The following is a 17323-nucleotide window of genomic DNA, read 5'->3' as shown; positions in this document are numbered from 1 at the left end:
GGGTATTCCTTAGAGACTGCCACCCATATCCTTAACTTAGTCCCTACAAAGAAGGTTGCCAAAACACCTCACAAGATGTGGACAGGGAAAGCTCCCTCATTGGCATATATCAAGGTTTGGGGTTACGAGGCTTTCGTAAGACGAGAGAATCACGACAAACTCGAACCTTATGGTGAGCGGTGTGTTTTCATCGGCCACCCACAGAAGTCTTTTGGATATCTCATCTATAGACCAAGCGACAATGTTGTCTTTGTTGTGAGGATAGGGGTTTTCTGAGAGCGAGAACTCACAATCCAAGGGGACAGTAGGAGGCAAATCGACTTGAAGAGCTTCAAGAGTTGAACGATGAAGGAACCTCTAACACTGGTGGTTAACCCGAGGAGGAAACTCTAGTTGAACCGATTGACGAGTCCTTACCTCTTAGACGTTCCAGTAGAGTTAGTGTTCCACCCGTGTTAAATGGTTTTCATATAACAATTGAAGTTGATACGTTTATTAGTGATAATGCACTGATGAATTTGGATTAACCTAACAGCTATAAGGAAGCCCTGGCAGGCCCGGAGTCTGCGAAATGGAAAGAGGCTATGGACAGTGAGATTCAGTCCATGTATGACAACCAAGTCTAGAATTTGGTTGAAAATGTGCCAGTTCGTAAGACGGTCGGGTGTAAGTGAATCTTCAAGAAGAAGACCGACATGGATGGGAAAGTGCACACTTATAAGGCGCGATTGGTTGTGAAGGGATTTACTCAAACTCCTGGAGTTGACTATGATGAGACCTTCTCACTAGTTGCGAATACAAAGTCTATTAGGGTGATGCTAGCCATAGTTGTGTTTCATGATTATGAAATATGGCAGATGGATGTCAAAACCGCTTTCCTTAATGGGAAGTTAGGTGAGGATGTATACATGATTCAGCCATAGGGATTTGTCGATGCAAAGCATCCTAATAGAGTGTGTAAGCTTGAGAAATCCATTTATGGATTGAAACAAGCATTTCCCAGATGGAATCTTTGTTTCGATGAGAAAGTCAAAGAGTTTGGCTTCCTGAGAAGCGAGAATGAGTCATGTGTATATGTCAACGTCAGTAGGAGTATAGTTAGCTTCCTCGTATTGTATTTCGATGACATACTGCGCATAGGAAACGACATCCTGACCCTGGAGGAAGTCAAGTCCTGGCTTGGGAAGTGTTTTGCTATAAAGGACCTCGGAGAGGCTGCCTATATTCTGGGAATAAGGATAGTGACAAACAGGAGTAAAAGACTAATAGGACTTAGTATGAATACTTACCTAGAAAAGGTACTAAAACGTTTTAGTATGGAGAATTCCAAGAAAGGGGAGTTAATGATCCAAAGTAATGCCAAGTTGAGTAAGACTCAAAGCCCGAGTATCGAAGTCGAGATAGCAGAGATGAGCCGAGTACCTTACGCTTCCGCAGTTGGCTCGATCATGTATGTTATGACTTGTACTCGCCCTGATGTGGCCTTCGCTTTGAGCATGGTCAGTAGATATCAAGGGAACCCTGGCAGAGCACATTGGACCGCAGTGAAGAATATTCTTAAATACCTTCGGAGGACCAAGGAATGGTTTCTAGTCCTTGGTGGGAGTGATGACTTAAGGGTGCGAGGGTATACTGATGCTAGTTTTCAGACCGACCGAGACAACTAAGGTTCTCATTCGGGTTGGGTCTTTACCCTAAATTGAGGAGCAGTGACTTGGAAAAGTTCCAAGCAGGAGACCGTAGTTGATTCAACGTGAGAATTAGAGTACATAGCAGCAAGCGAAGCGTCAAAGGAGGCAATATGGTTGAAGAACTTCATCGGAGACCTTAGAGTTGTGCCATCCATAGAGGAGCCTATGGAGATATTTTGCGATAATGAATGAGCGGTTGCCTTGAACAAGGAACCGATGGATTATGGAAAATCCCAACATATCGACAGGAAATATCATTTTATTAGACATTGGGTGGAGGAGGGACTCCTCGTAGTGAAGAGGGTATCATCATAGGATAACCCAGTAGATCCCCTTACGAAGGGACTGAGTAGGGTTAAGCACTTACAGCATGCTAGGAGCATTGGGTTAGAGGACGATATTAGTTTAGATTCGATAGTTTCGAAACATGTAATAGATAAATTGTAATTAACATTTGATGATTAAATAAAGGAGTATTATTTATGAGTAAAGTTGATATCTTATGTTAATTGTTTACCTAATGTTTCACTTTGCATGTATTGACTTCCTAAATAATAAGATTATTCAGATACCCTACTGTCACTTATCCTTTGGAAGTAGGTATAAATGAAGACTGTCATGAATTGGTTTGTAGAATGTCTAAAGTGTATTAGACATAGCAAAAGACTGTTGCAACGTTCATGAATGCTTATGAATATGAATTGCGCATTGGATTAGACCACGCTTGCTGGAATCACTTCATGGAATTTATCACGAGTGATTGCAAGATGATAATATCATATGGTCTTGAAACCTAGTTATATGGTTTATTGTTTGCAAGTTGGTTGTGCATTGATGATGCGTACACGCATCAGTAACTTGATGTTGTAAAACGCATTGTTGTGCATTATTATATGAGTGAATGGTAAATGCATATAAATTGAAGTTTATCTGTTCCTTTTATCCTAAGAGGGTAAAAGCTATATCTGGTTCACTCGATGATTTGGGTTGACTTATGTGTCGGGCCCGGTCAGGACTGAATTGATGTGTTCAATTAAGTTCTATGTCAGAAAAATTTGAGATCGAGAAACAAACTGTTGGACAATAAGTATGACTATGTTCCATGTAATTATCTGCACGATATCTAGAACAGGGGACTATATGATCCCTTATCTAAAGGACAGGTTGCTGATAAGATCAGAGTTCGACAGCGGCTTATGAAAGTTACGATTGCTAATCGGGTCCTGAAGTCGTACTTGCATTTGTAGTTATTAGACTTATCCAAGTGGGAGATTTTTGGATTAGTTTCTAAGTCCATAACTACATTCGGTATGTACTTGACCCGGTTATAGCATGGTCCTTTTGGATTTCTTTCACACTGGTGGCTAGACAGGATGATTATTGAGGAAAGATGTTGATTTATTGTTAAGAATAATAGATTGGGGTATAAATATGATTTTTTAATATATATATTATATGAATAATATATTAATTTTTAATCATATTATTAATTAGTATTTAATCAAAAATTAATTAGGAATTAATTTTGGGATTAAAGGAATTAATTAAAAGTGCAGGGGTTGTTTTGTAATTATTTGATAGTTGAGACTTTGGGCCATTGGATCACCTTTATTAAGGCTTGGCCGAAAATCCAAGAAGGATCTAGGAATTTTCATCCAGGGGCTTAAGGAAAGGAGTCCATGGGTTTGCTTAGGCCCTGAGCTATGGGATTAGGGTTTCCACGTTGAAACCCTAGTTGACTTCAACTATAAATAGCACCCGAAGGCACTCAAAATCGGCACCCCTTGAAGAAACCCTCGCAGAGCCGATTTTGTGAGCTTGTTACCCTCCGTCCTCTCTCTTTCTCTCTCTCTCTCATATTCATCATTTCACTCAAGTGTGTTTGTGAGCCATTAGAGGTATTACACTTGTAATACTTGCTTTCAAAAGCTAAGGAGATTCAAGAAACAAGTTGTTATTACTACATAACAACAAAAGGTATGTATTCTATTCTTTTATGTGAATTTCAAAAATTATTGAAGCATGCTAGGTTTTTTTTGTGTTCATAAAGTTGTATGTCTAATAGTAAAAACATAGATCCAATTAGGGTTGCATGCACACATAGGATTGTTTGTGTAAAACCCATCAGTAATATTTTCTAGTTATACACTAAGATTGGATATTGGGTAACATCATATAAAAGGGTATATGTGAGATGGGAACGGAGAGTAGAACTCTGTTCGATGATACTCGTGAGTTGGTGGGATACGAGTGCATACAATAGTACTATATTAGTATCCCCCTTCCTTTTAAACTGCTAAAAATGGTGTGTCTATATCTTGCTACCAGTAGGTATGTCAGTCATCTGCTAGAGTATGGTGACAACCAATGACTAAATTAGTCTTATGGAATCACTTACAAACTTATAGTCTGTAATTGTTAACGAATTATATTAGTTCAGGTAAATTGGATTTTATGTTCATTCGTGTACTCTATCCCCCATGGTTGCCTCTATTGATTAACGTATGCCACCAAGGAATCCCTGATGGAGCATAGTCATCTCGTTACTTATAGTGTTCCATCATGATAGATCTCATAAGATCACTTTTACAGCATCAATATGTGAGGATCAATGGGATGGGTAACTAAGGGTAGATTGTCTTAAGATATCTATGTTACATGACATATTGTTTGGTAATAGTTGGTTTTGTTGGTTTCATAATTATGGTTTATTATCATACTAATATTATATGATTGAAAACTTTATGTGTCTCACCAGGTTTTACCGAGCTTGACCCACTAAATCTATATGTGTCACAGGTAGCGGTGTTAAGTGTGTTGGATCTTTAATACGATGTCGAGTGATTAAAGAGACAAGTTTGCTATAGAGTTCATGAGTGCTAGATCTATATGGTGTAATTTATGTACATTATTGATTACGACATCCTTGGATTTTTGTATTTTGAAACATCTTTATTTCAAGGTATTTTAATAAAACAAGACAGTTTCCGTAAAATGTTTTATTGTACTGGGATTTTCTGCAAACAAAAATAATATGATTTTGAAAGCGTAAACATTTTTTTTTTCGGTTTTAAAAAATAAGGATGTCACAATATTTATTATGGTCCTCATTCTCTAGTCAGTTATGACTCATAAGAAAATTCCAAACAAAAGGAATAGATCCAATTTTGTGATCCTCCAACAATTGAAACCTATATAAATAGGCATTTGATTGTTTATTGACAACCTTTAAAATCAAAAACTTGTTTTTAAAGTAACCATAGCTATAGAACACCTTCCATATTTTAGGTTTCTTTTTGGGGGATAATCATGTTATACATACATCACAACGTACTTTTCATCGGGGATAAATAGAGAGAAAGAAAAAAAGATGGTACTTTGTAGAAAATTGCATCCTCACAGAGGTCGGCGCCCTCGTTGGAGACGATTGCACCCTAGAGGAGAGGATAGTGCGAGAGACCGATGCATCGTTTCTTTCTTTTAAGAAGGGGTTAGAGTTGGAGTCTTTGTTGGATAGCTTTTATTTATTAGTTAAGATGTTACAACAAATGAAAAAAATTAAAAAAAAACTCAATTAAAACACAAAAATAGTTCTAATTTTTTAGGGACCATATCAATAATGAAATCATGCATTCTAAAATGACTACTTTTGCATTTTTAAGCTATTTGGTTTATTGTTATTAAAGTGCAAAAAAGTTTTTCCTTAGGTTTTAAATTGTCTCTAAACTAATTTATGTGCATATGCACCACTAAATTCTATTTTTACCTGTTAAATTATGTGATTTTGAAAATATTACTCGGTTGAAATGATAAAGTTTATGTTAACTTTGTATATGTGGCAGATCCTTGTTCATACAGATGCCACCATGTCTAATTTGTTTTCTAGCGTAGTTAGGAATCCAACGATAGATGTCGAAAATATAAATACTTGTAGCTTCATTCTTCCCATTTGTTGCTCAAGGAGTTCCAACCAAACCCTACTAATACAAACGATGTCTAGGCGTCCTCATTAATATCAAAAACTTTGAAGAACCCGAACCTAATTGCTCGCAGCAACTCCTCTGTTTCAACATGTTTGTGTGATTGTGAGAAGTTATCAATGGGGTATGTGTTATGGACAAAAATGAATCCAACTAGGTGATTCTATAACTACATCAACTTTTTGGTAAGATCTATTTGATGCAAATGATGATATCAATAACTGTTGAATTGAGAACACTTATTTTCTGAGTAACCAGAACACTATTTATTTTTCACTATCTAAACGACAAACAAAGTGTAATATTGTTAAGTGCTTTGACCCACCAATGGAGAATGGTATTTTTCTTTTTCTTTGAAATTGTGTTTCTGGAAAAAAAATGATCAGAAAATTAATGATGGTCGGATGATGTAAAAGTTATTAAATACGTATAAAATTAGTTTCGTAGTAAATCGTGTATGAAAATCTATGTTTAAATTGTAATGGTGTTTCTTTACATACCAATGTAGTTTAAAAATGTGCTGCTTAAACATATAAACCGAGTAAACATGCAATTGTTGGTCAAAATAATACAATTTCTTAAACAGTAAATAAATTTAACTAAATATATATATATATATATATATATATATATATATATATATATATATATATATATATATATATATATACTTTCTCTTTTATTAATATATAAATAACAACTTTGAGAATACAAATTTTCAAAAAAAAAAAAATTACATTTACATTTTCATAGTAATATTTATAAATTTAGAGTAAATGATTTTACTTATAATGCATTATATATATATATATATATATATATATATATATATATATATATATATATATATATATATATATATATATATATATATATATATATATATATATAACTAATTAAGTATATATTTGATGATAATTTATTATCTATAGAATTATTTTCTGTAACAGATAAAATGTAATATATATATATATATATATATATATATATATATATATATATATATATATATATATATATATCAAGCTTCTAAATAATATAAGGTGTAACTTGGCGGTAATGTTAAATCTCAAGTTTTTCTAAATTTTTTTGAGCCACATCGTTTGTAAAGCGTGACTTAACGCGGCAAATTTGTATATAATTAATAATTGTATATATATTTTCTACTATTATTATTCTTATATATATATATATATATATATATATATATATATATATATATATATATATATGCGTGTGTGTGTTACTTAAAGCAGAAGTTTGTCAAAGCTTGGCGGCAAGTACAAGCCTTGGTGCCATCGAGCGCTTTGACGAAGCCATGACGAGCTTTTTTGAACATTGATATATATATACATATATATATATATATATATATATATATATATATATATATATATATATATATATGTATATATATATATATATATACATAGAGAGAGAGAGAGATAGAGAGAGAGAGAGAGCTAGGTTCAAATATTCTAACTAATAATGAGTAGATGTAGGAATGATTGTGACCTAATTATTTTAAAAACCTAAATAACGGTTAAATGGTAATTTTTACCATTAACTAATTTTGATAATTAATAAATATTTAATTACCCTAAAATGTTTTATTACTTTCCTTCAATCATGTGTGCGTGCTTATGTAACAGCCCGGAATTTCAGGTATTGTTATATTTATGATTTTGGGTGTTTTAAGAGGGGACTCGGCGAGTTGGAGCCTAGACTCGCCGAGTAGGATCGCGGATCTGGTCGCGGGTTCGCGACTGGACTCGACGAGTCCGGATATGGACTCGGCGAGTCTGCGTTGTTTAGCGAAAACCCTAACCGTTCAGGTTTGGGACGTATATGAGGGACTTTATGGCCGTCATTGTTCACCCTAGTCCTCTGAGAGAAACCCTAATTCGATTGTGAGCGTCTGGAGCAAGGTTGAAGACCATTGTTGATTTTGGAAGTGTTGTTTTGCAAGGAAGAAGAGGCTTGGTTAAGGGAACAACAAGGGAAGCCACGTTCTGAGGATTGGGGACACAGAGAGCACGTTATTCAGGTAATATTTCGAGTTGCATCCTTCTATGTTGGTGTGTATATGGATTTAGGGTTTATTGAACCCTTTTGTGGCTAGATTGAGTGTTACTTTAGTCCCCCAAACGATTGGAACCCTGTATTGAGATCTTTAGAAGTCCAGAATGTCCCATGCCTGAGCATTTCGGGAATCAATGGAGGTTTTGGATTGGAATCCTTATGCCTTAGGTCAAAATGTAAATTATGAGTCATGGGGTGTATTATGAGCACCGAAATGAGGACCTTACGTGATGAATCAGTCTAGGAAGGCCAGACCTATGAATGGTCGGAGCAGTTCTGACCTTAGAAAGCAGTTTGAGCGGTTGCATGGCATGGACTCGCCGAGTCCGATGAACAGACTCGGCGAGTAGCTTGAAGATTAACTAGGACTCGTCGAGTTGTTCTTCAAACTCGGCGAGTTGAGTCGGGGTGGCCCTGCGATTCTTCCAGGAGAAACTCGTCGAGTCAAGGAGGATACTCGACGAGTAGAAAGGGAATCTTAGAGAATTGGTGACGACGTCTAGACTCGTCGAGTCGCCCTAGCACTCGCCGAGTCAGGTCAGGTTGACCGTTGACCGTTGACCAGAGTTGACCTATGTTTGACCTCTTAGGGATAGTCAAACTTAGAAGATAAAAGTGTTAATAAGAGATGTACAATGTTATAGGGAGATTGTAGCTCGGCGGATCAAGTACGAGTGACTTCGGGATTTGCTAGCTTTCGACATTCACGAGGTGAGTCTTCTCACTATACTGTACCCGGAAGGGTTTGACTGTGTGACCGGAAGGTCGGATATGATATGAGATATATGTGCTATATGTGATAAGTTAATTGTTATACGTGCTATGTATGTTATGTGGGCCGGAAGGTATTATGTTATTGGCCGGAAGGCATTATGTTATGGGCCGGAAGGCGATTATGTTATGGGCCGGAAGGCGTTGTGTTGTGGACCGGAAGGTCGGCGTGGGTAGGACCGGAAGGTTTACCCAGCAGGGACGGAAGTCCCCTGAGACACATGGACCGGAAGGTCAGGGCCTGGAAAGGCGTATGTGCGTAAGTTGTATATTGGGGAACTCACTAAGCATTTATGCTTACAGTTGTTATGTATGTGTTTCAGGTACTAGCGAGGACCGTGGGAAGGTGCCGGCGTGATCTGTACACACTGAAGGATGTTTTGTGATCTTGGGATTTAGATGACTTGTATTTTTGACATGACACTTGAAATGTTTATGCTTTGTTTTGAATGAAAATAACTTATTTTGAAATGAAAAATTTGTTTGAAAATTTACGGTGTTACAATATGGTATCAGAGCCTTGGTTTGAGGGATTCGGGTGCGCCTTTGGGCGTAACTGAACTCAAACCGAGGATTTGAGAAACACTTTTAAAAATAAAGGCATAAACTTTTATAAATGATTTTGTGGTAAACAAGAAAGAAGCAGTGTGTACGATCAGTCAGCGCCCGAACGGTAAAAATCCCCAAAATACCTTACAATGTTATGTTATGAGATAAGTTATGATATGAATTGTTATGCATGCTAGAAGACTAGGTATTCATGATAGGACTAGAGTGGCCTGATTTGTGATGCCTTAGTCTAGGGAGGTTTGCCGATATGAGATGCTTTGATAGCGTGCAGATAGATAGTGCATATCAGAGGTAGAGTACTCACTATCCGGGGTTTGGGGAGGAAGATTTGGGATGAATGCTGATGCGGTGTGGTCGGTAGTATTGGGCCCGTACTACCGAAGACACCGGGTCAGTGGGAGACCCAAGTAAGAATCCCTGGATATCGGAGACTGAGTAGGGTTGCGTTATCGAGTGCAATTATACTCGATGGAGTCTCTGATAGTTTTATGTTGTATTTCAGAGACAGCATGGTTAGACCGCGCCACGGAGCGAGTACGAGCGGTGTGAGTGACGAGGAAATTCTTCAGATGATTCACGAGGAGGTGGCTGCAGCGATTCGGGATGAGATTCCGGAGATGTTTGGGTCTATTAAGACCACCTTGATGGAGACTTTTGAGGAGTGGTACGCCGCATTGACTGAGGCTGCAGCCGCTGCAGCTACCGCAGTTGTGGCCGCTGCTAGGCCACAAGGGGGTGACTCGTTGCTGTTTCGGGAGTTCAGCAACACGAAGCCACTTGAGTTTGATGGGACGCAGGACCCGATTGCTGCGATGAGGTGGATCGCTGATATTGAGGGGTGCTTCTACACTTGTTCATGTCCGGAGCATCTGAGGGTACGGTTCGCTTTGAACCAGCTCCGTCTGGGAGCAAAGGATTGGTGGAAGTTCGTGACAGCGAACTTCACTTTGGCAGAGATTTCAGCAGTGACATGGGAGGGGTTTACCTCTATGTTCAGAGACGAGTACGTTCCCACGGTAGAGAGGGAACGATTGGTTCAGGAGTTCTTGACCCTCAAGCAGGGTACTGATTCGGTTGCGGTGATTACGCGGAAGTTTCATGAGAGGGCGATGTTCTGCCCCGAGCTGGTGTCCACAGAGCAGGCTCGGATGAGCCGATACTTGGGTGTTTTGAGGAGGGATATCCGGGAGTTTGTGTCAAACTCCACCTATCATACCTTTGCTGAGCTTCAGGCGAATGCCAGGAAGCGCGAGATTGAGTTGGAGACCCAGGCCAGGGAGGAGGCCGAGTCTCAGCGGGTGGACCAGCGGCCGGCTCAGTCTCAGCCGGCAGCCAAGCGGACTAAGTCCGCCGATTCGAGGATGGGAGGTCCGAAGGGCCGCACTTGCGGAAAGTGCGGCAAGGGTCATGATGGGGCATGTCGATCTGGTGCTTGCTACAAGTGTGGCAAGGAGGGGCACATTGCTAGGGAGTGCCCCAAGGGGTTTACGGTTTGCTTTCATTGCAACCAGACAGGCCATCGGAAGGCCGAGTGCCCCCAGCTTCTCCAGGGATCTGCACCTACTGCCAGAGCTACTGCGACTCGACCGATGAAGGCCGAGGCCCCGAGGGCTCGTGGGAGAGCCTTTCAGCTGACTGCGGAGGAGGTTCGCGCTGCGCCCGATGTTGTGGCAGGAATGCTTTATTTCATGTATTTATTTTGATGTCGATATGTTATGCTTATGTTAGGATATGCGTAGGTACTTTCCTTGTGAACTCTGTGCCTGCTTTAGTGTTATTTGACTCGGGTGCGAGTCGGTCCTTTGTATCCTTGGCTTTTAGTCAGCATATCAGCGTTAGTCGTGAGCCGTTGAGTCGGCCTCTGAGATTTTCTATAGCTGACGAGAGAGTGATTTGTGCCACGGAGGTTCTTCGGGGATGTGTGTTAGAGATTTTCGGGGTCGAGTTTCCGATTGACCTGATTCCTATTACGATGGGTGATGTCTGTGTCATTGTGGGCATGGACTGGTTGAGCCGATTCGGCGCCGTCATCGACTGTGAACGTCAGCTGGTGACTATACGAGACCCTAGTGGGGGAGTTCTTTCGGTGTATGGCGAGGGTACCCGTTCGGGATCAGCTTTTTGTTCGGCCGCTAGGGCGAGGCAGTGTCTACAGCAGGGCTGTAAGGGTTTTGTGGCGTATGTGATGGATACGCGGGAGGTTCCCGAGAGACCGAGATCAGTTGAGGAGGTCCCAGTGGTGCGTGAGTTTCCAAATGTTTTCCCCGAGGAGCTGCCGAGAGTACCTCCTGTAAGGCAAGTAGAGTTTGGTATCGATCTGGTTCCGGGGGCCGCGCCCATTGCTAAGGTGCCTTATCGTCTTGCACCTCCAGAGATGCAAGAGTTGTCCTCGCAGCTTCAGGAGTTGCTGGGGAAGGGATTCATTCGGCCGAGCAGCTCGCCGTGGGGAGCACCTATTATGTTCGTCAAGAAGAAGGATGGTTCACACCGGATGTGCATTGATTACCGGGAGTTGAACAAGTTGACGGTCAAGAACCATTACCCGTTACCGAGGATCGATGATTTATTCGATCAGTTGCAGGGAGCATCTTGGTTTTCCAAGATCGATCTGAGGTCAGGGTACCATCAGGTGAGAGTGCGGGATGAGGACGTCCAGAAGACAGCGTTTAGGACGCGATATGGGCATTATGAGTTTGTGGTGATGCCTTTCGGGCTCACCAATGCCCCAGCTGTGTTCATGGATCTCATGAACAGAGTATGTAGGCCGATGTTGGATCGGTCAGTGATTGTATTTATCGATGATATTCTAGTGTATTCGAGATCTAGAGAGCAGCATGAGGAGCATTTGAGGGAGGTTCTTGAGGTATTGAGATCGGAGAAGCTTTATGCAAAGTTCTCCAAATGTGACTTCTGGTTGCGGGAGGTCCAATTCCTAGGACATGTTGTTAATCAGGAAGGGATATTGGTCGATCCGGCCAAGGTTGAGGCGGTGATGAGTTGGGAGGTGCCGAAGTCACCTTCTGAGATCAGGAGCTTCCTTGGGTTGGCAGGGTATTATCGGAGATTTATTAAGGATTTCTCCAAGATCGCAGTGCCGCTCACCAGATTGACCCGGAAGGGTGTTGCATTCTCTTGGGGACCCGAGCAGCAGACCTCCGTTGAGACACTTCGCCAAAGGTTGTGCGAAGCCCCGGTATTAGCTCTCCCGGAAGGGATGGAGGATTTTGTAGTATATTGCGATGCATCAATTTCGGGGCTGGGTGCAGTGTTGATGCAGAGGGGTCATGTGATAGCTTATGCGTCGAGGCAGCTGAAGCCTCATGAGGTGAGATATCCCACGCATGATTTAGAGTTGGGGGCAGTAGTGTTCGCTCTCAAGATTTGGCGTCACTACTTGTATGGGGTTCGATGTACGATATACACGGACCATAAGCGCTTGAAGTATTTGATGGATCAGCCCAACCTAAATATGCGTCAGAGGAGATGGTTGGATGTGGTCAAGGATTATGATTGTGAGATCCTGTACCACCCAGGTAAGGCTAATGTGGTAGCCGATGCATTGAGCCGCAGGGCGGAGAGAACTCCACTGCGAGATGTATGTTTGAGATTGACTGTGATAGCTCCAGTATTGGATGCTATTCGTGGGGCACAGGCCGAGGCTGTGCGACCAGAGATGCAGAAGAGAGAGCGGGTCGTTGGTTTGGTTTCAGAGTTCGTTACGGATGGACGAGGGCTTATGACGTTTCCGGGTCGGATTTGGGTACCGTTCGTGGGTGGTACGCGTATTACTTTGATGGAAGAGGCTCATCGATCGAAATTCTCGATCCATCCCGGGGCTACGAAGATGTATTTGGATTTGAGGAAAGAGTATTGGTGGCCCTGTATGAAGAGGGACGTCGCATGGTTCGTTGAGAGGTGCTTGACCTGCCGTAGAGTTAAGGCCGAGCACCAGAGACCGCATGGCAAGTTGCAGCCTTTGGAGGTTCCCGAGTGGAAGTGGGAACAGATCACTATCGATTTCATCACCAAATTGCCGAGGACTGTCAGAGGAGTCGATGCAATTTGGGTGATTGTGGATAGGTTGACGAAGAGTGCACACTTCCTTGCCATCAATGAGAGTTCTTCAGCGGAGAAGTTGGCGGAGATATATGTGAGAGAAGTGGTATCTCGGCATGGGGTGCCGATCTCGATTGTTTCAGACCGTGATGTGCGCTTCACTTCCAGATTCTGGAAGAAATTCCATGAGGAGCTGGGTACTAAATTGCGTTTTAGTACCACATACCATCCCCAGACAGACGGTCAGAGCGAGCGAACGATTCAGACGCTGGAGGACATGCTTCGAGCGTGTGTGTTAGATTTCGGGGGTAGCTGGGATGCGTATTTACCCTTGGCAGAGTTTTCCTACAACAACAGCCATCATTCGAGCATTGGTATGCCACCCTTTGAGCTGTTGTATGGTAGGAGGTGTCAGACCCCCATTTGCTGGGGAGAGGTGGGACAGAGAGTGATGGGCAGTACCGAGATCGTGCTTTAGACTACAGAGCAGATTCAGCAGGTTAGATAGAGGTTATTGACCGCCCAGAGCCGACAGAAGAGTTATGCAGACAGACGCCAATCCGAGCTTGAGTTTCAAGTCGGCGACTTCGTTCTCCTGAAGGTCTCTCCTTGGAAAGGAGTGATTCGATTCAGGAAGAGGGGCAAGTTGGGACCCCGATATATTGGGCCATTTCGTGTGATTGCAAGGATAGGCCGGGTAGCCTATCGTTTGGAGTTGCCAGCAGAGTTGGGGCAGATCCACGACACTTTTCATGTGTCGCAATTGAGGAAGTGTATAGCCGATGAGTCGGCAGTGGTTCCATTAGAGGATATTCAGGTGGATGCGAGCCTGAATTATGCCGAGAGACCAGTGGCCATCAGGGATCGGAAGATCAAGGTTCTGAGGAACAAGGAGGTACCTCTGGTGTTGGTTCAGTGGCAACACCGGAAGGGATCGGAAATGACTTAGGAGCCGTAGCGTGAGATGCGGGAGCAGCATCCAGAGCTATTTTCAGAGTGAGACTTCGAGGGCGAAGTCTAGTCCTAGTGGGGGAGAGTTGTAACAGCCCGGAATTTCAGGTATTGTTATATTTATGATTTTGGGTGTTTTAAGAGGGGACTCGGCGAGTTGGAGCCTAGACTCGCCGAGTAGGATCGCGGATCTGGTCGCGGGTTCGCGACTGGACTCGACGAGTCCGGATATGGACTCGGCGAGTTTGCGCTGTTTAGCGAAAACCCTAACCGTTCAGGTTTGGGACGTATATGAAGGACTTTATGGCCGTCATTGTTCACCCTAGTCCTCTAAGAGAAACCCTAATTCGATTGTGAGCGTCTGGAGCAAGGTTGAAGACCATTGTTGATTTTGGAAGTGTTGTTTTGCAAGGAAGAAGAGGCTTGGTTAAGGGAACAACAAGGGAAGCCACATTCTGAGGATTGGGGACACAGAGAGCACGTTATTCAGGTAATATTTCGAGTTGCATCCTTCTATGTTGGTGTGTATATGGATTTAGGGTTTATTGAACCCTTTTGTGGCTAGATTGAGTGTTACTTTAGTCCCCCAAACGATTGGAACCTTGTATTGAGATCTTTGGAAGTCCAAAAGGTCCCATGCCTGAGCATTTCGGGAATCAATGGAGGTTTTGGATTGGAATCCTTATGCCTTAGGTCAAAATGTAAATTATGAGTCATGGGGTGTATTATGAGCAACGAAATGAGGACCTTACGTGATGAATCAGTCTAGGAAGGCCAGACCTATGAATGGTCGGAGCAGTTCTGACCTTAGAAAGCAGTTTGAGCGGTTGCATGGCATGGACTCGCCGATTCCGATGAACAGACTCGGCGAGTAGCTTGAAGATTAACTAGGACTCGTCGAGTTGTTCTTCAGACTCGGCGAGTTGAGTCGGGGTGGCCCTGCGATTCTTCCAGGAGAAACTCGTCGAGTCAAGGAGGATACTCGACGAGTAGAAAGGGAATCTTAGAGAATTGGTGACGACGTCTAGACTCGTCGAGTCGCCCTAGCACTCGCCGAGTCAGGTCAGGTTGACCGTTGACCGTTGACCGTTGACCAGAGTTGACCTATGTTTGACCTCTTAGGGATAGTCAAACTTAGAAGATAAAAGTGTTAATAAGAGATGTATGATGTTATAGGGAGATTGTAGCTCGGCGGATCAAGTACGAGTGACTTCGGGATTTGCTAGCTTTCGACATTCACGAGGTGAGTCTTCTCACTATACTGTACCCGGAAGGGTTTGACTGTGTGACCGGAAGGTCGGATATGATATGAGATATATGTGCTATATGTGATAAGTTAATTGTTATACGTGCTATGTATGTTATGTGGGCCGGAAGGCATTATGTTATTGGCCGGAAGGCATTATGTTATGGGCCGGAAGGCGATTATGTTATGGGCCGGAAGGCGTTGTGTTGTGGACCGGAAGGTCGGCGTGGGTAGGACTGGAAGGTTTACCCAGCAAGGACGGAAGTCCCCTGAGACACATTGACCGGAAGGTCAGGGCCTGGAAAGGCGTATGTGCGTAAGTTGTATATTGGGGAACTCACTAAGCATTTATGCTTACAGTTGTTATGTATGTGTTTCAGGTACTAGCGAGGACCGTGGGAAGGCGCCGGCGTGATCTATACACACTGAAGGATGTTTTGTAATCTTGGGATTTAGATGACTTGTATTTTTGACATGACACTTGAAATGTTTATGCTTTGTTTTGAATGAAAATAACTTATTTTGAAATGAAAAATTTGTTTGAAAATTTACGGTGTTATAGCTTACCACTAATCTCAAAAACCCCATTTGCCCAAATCTCGATTCTTTGCCCCCCAACTCAATCCAATACTTCGTCTCTCTATTCTCTTCCATCGCTCTCGGTGCCATAGCTACCACTGTCAACCCAATGTACATTGTCGCCGAGCTATCCAAACAACCATTCCACCAGCCCTTCTTCCCCCATTAACTTCAATCTCACCGACGTAAACGGGTGGGATCACCATAGGAGTTCCTGCACATGGTCCTTCTCTGCAGTCTCCCACTTCGCTTTCTTCATTGATTCCATCTTCGTTTGGTTCGCAGTTTGATGGAGGATTAGGTCGTCATAATACTATTAGTATGCCCGAATTTGCAACCAGTACTAGCACTCCGCAGGTATGCCAATTTCCTTCTACCCTAATTTCACTATCATAATTTCTTATCTCTAACATTAAAATATGTGTTTATATTCAAGGTAAGGCAATCAATATCTTGAATGCAGAGAGTAAGAATGATGGGATCTCTTGGTTTCAATTCTTCTCTGCGACCAAGTGGAGTTCCTGCATCACATCTACAGAGACCTCTACAATATTTTCTTAGACCACAGACAGGTGCTAATAATCAGACTGCATCACAAGTTAGTGCTTTTTTCTCTCCTGTTCTAATATCAAATTGTAATGCTACATGAAATTCATGATACATATAAATACACTAGATTGATCGTTGGGTATCTGTAATGGACAGATTGATCCAGGTAAAAGATTGGATCTTGAAGTGGTGATGACATTCTTGTTGATATTGCTGATGATGTTGTTGAATCTGTGAGTTCCATCTTCCCTAAATATTTTAGTAGTAAAATGTACTTAACAAAATGTTTTTTTAAAGATTTTGCTTGTATTATTTAATGAACTGGGATCTTTTTATACAATTTTTTTAATTAGTTTTGTTTGTCTACTTGTTCCAGTATTCAATACCCAGGGATCAAAAAGGTAATTCTTTTTACCAGATTTTTGTAATGTTTTTGGTTCTTCTTCCAACAAATATGAAAAAAATTGCAAGAAAAAACTTGTTAGGACAAAAAATGCCAAAAATACAATACTCAAGGATCAACAAGGTAATTTACTTCAAATGTTCATTTGAGTTTTTCATACTTGTTTGTGCTAGTTTTTGTTTGGTAATGATGTTCACCGAGAGAGAGAAGCTACGATATATATAATACTCTAAATTTCCATTTTGCATTCATATATAATAATAGTTAGGGTAATTCTGCCATAATTGAATCTTGACATTCAATTATGTCGGAATGGAATCTAGAATTCCGATTATGTCGGAATTGAATCTAGATATTTCCTCTATGATTTGTGCATTTTCTACAATTATTGGTTATGAGTTTTGGTGCAATTCACAAGAATGGAGATTTGTACAAAGGACTTTAG

The 17323-nt window shown here is 41.7% G+C and overlaps 1 long non-coding RNA gene across 1 annotated transcript; it reads left to right on the top strand.

The window, feature by feature from the left end:
- Positions 1-15944: 15944 nt before the first annotated feature.
- On the top strand, positions 15945-16844 carry LOC111894532 (uncharacterized). Its single transcript, XR_002851266.2, has 3 exons — positions 15945-16283; positions 16363-16524; positions 16632-16844. It is a non-coding gene; the product is annotated as an uncharacterized LOC111894532 (long non-coding RNA).
- Positions 16845-17323: the final 479 nt, after the last annotated feature.

This window comes from Lactuca sativa, chromosome 8, assembly GCF_002870075.4.
Source record: "Lactuca sativa cultivar Salinas chromosome 8, Lsat_Salinas_v11, whole genome shotgun sequence".
In the NCBI taxonomy this organism is placed as follows: Eukaryota; Viridiplantae; Streptophyta; class Magnoliopsida; order Asterales; family Asteraceae; genus Lactuca; species Lactuca sativa.
This window is presented reverse-complemented; position numbering and strand designations above follow the sequence as displayed.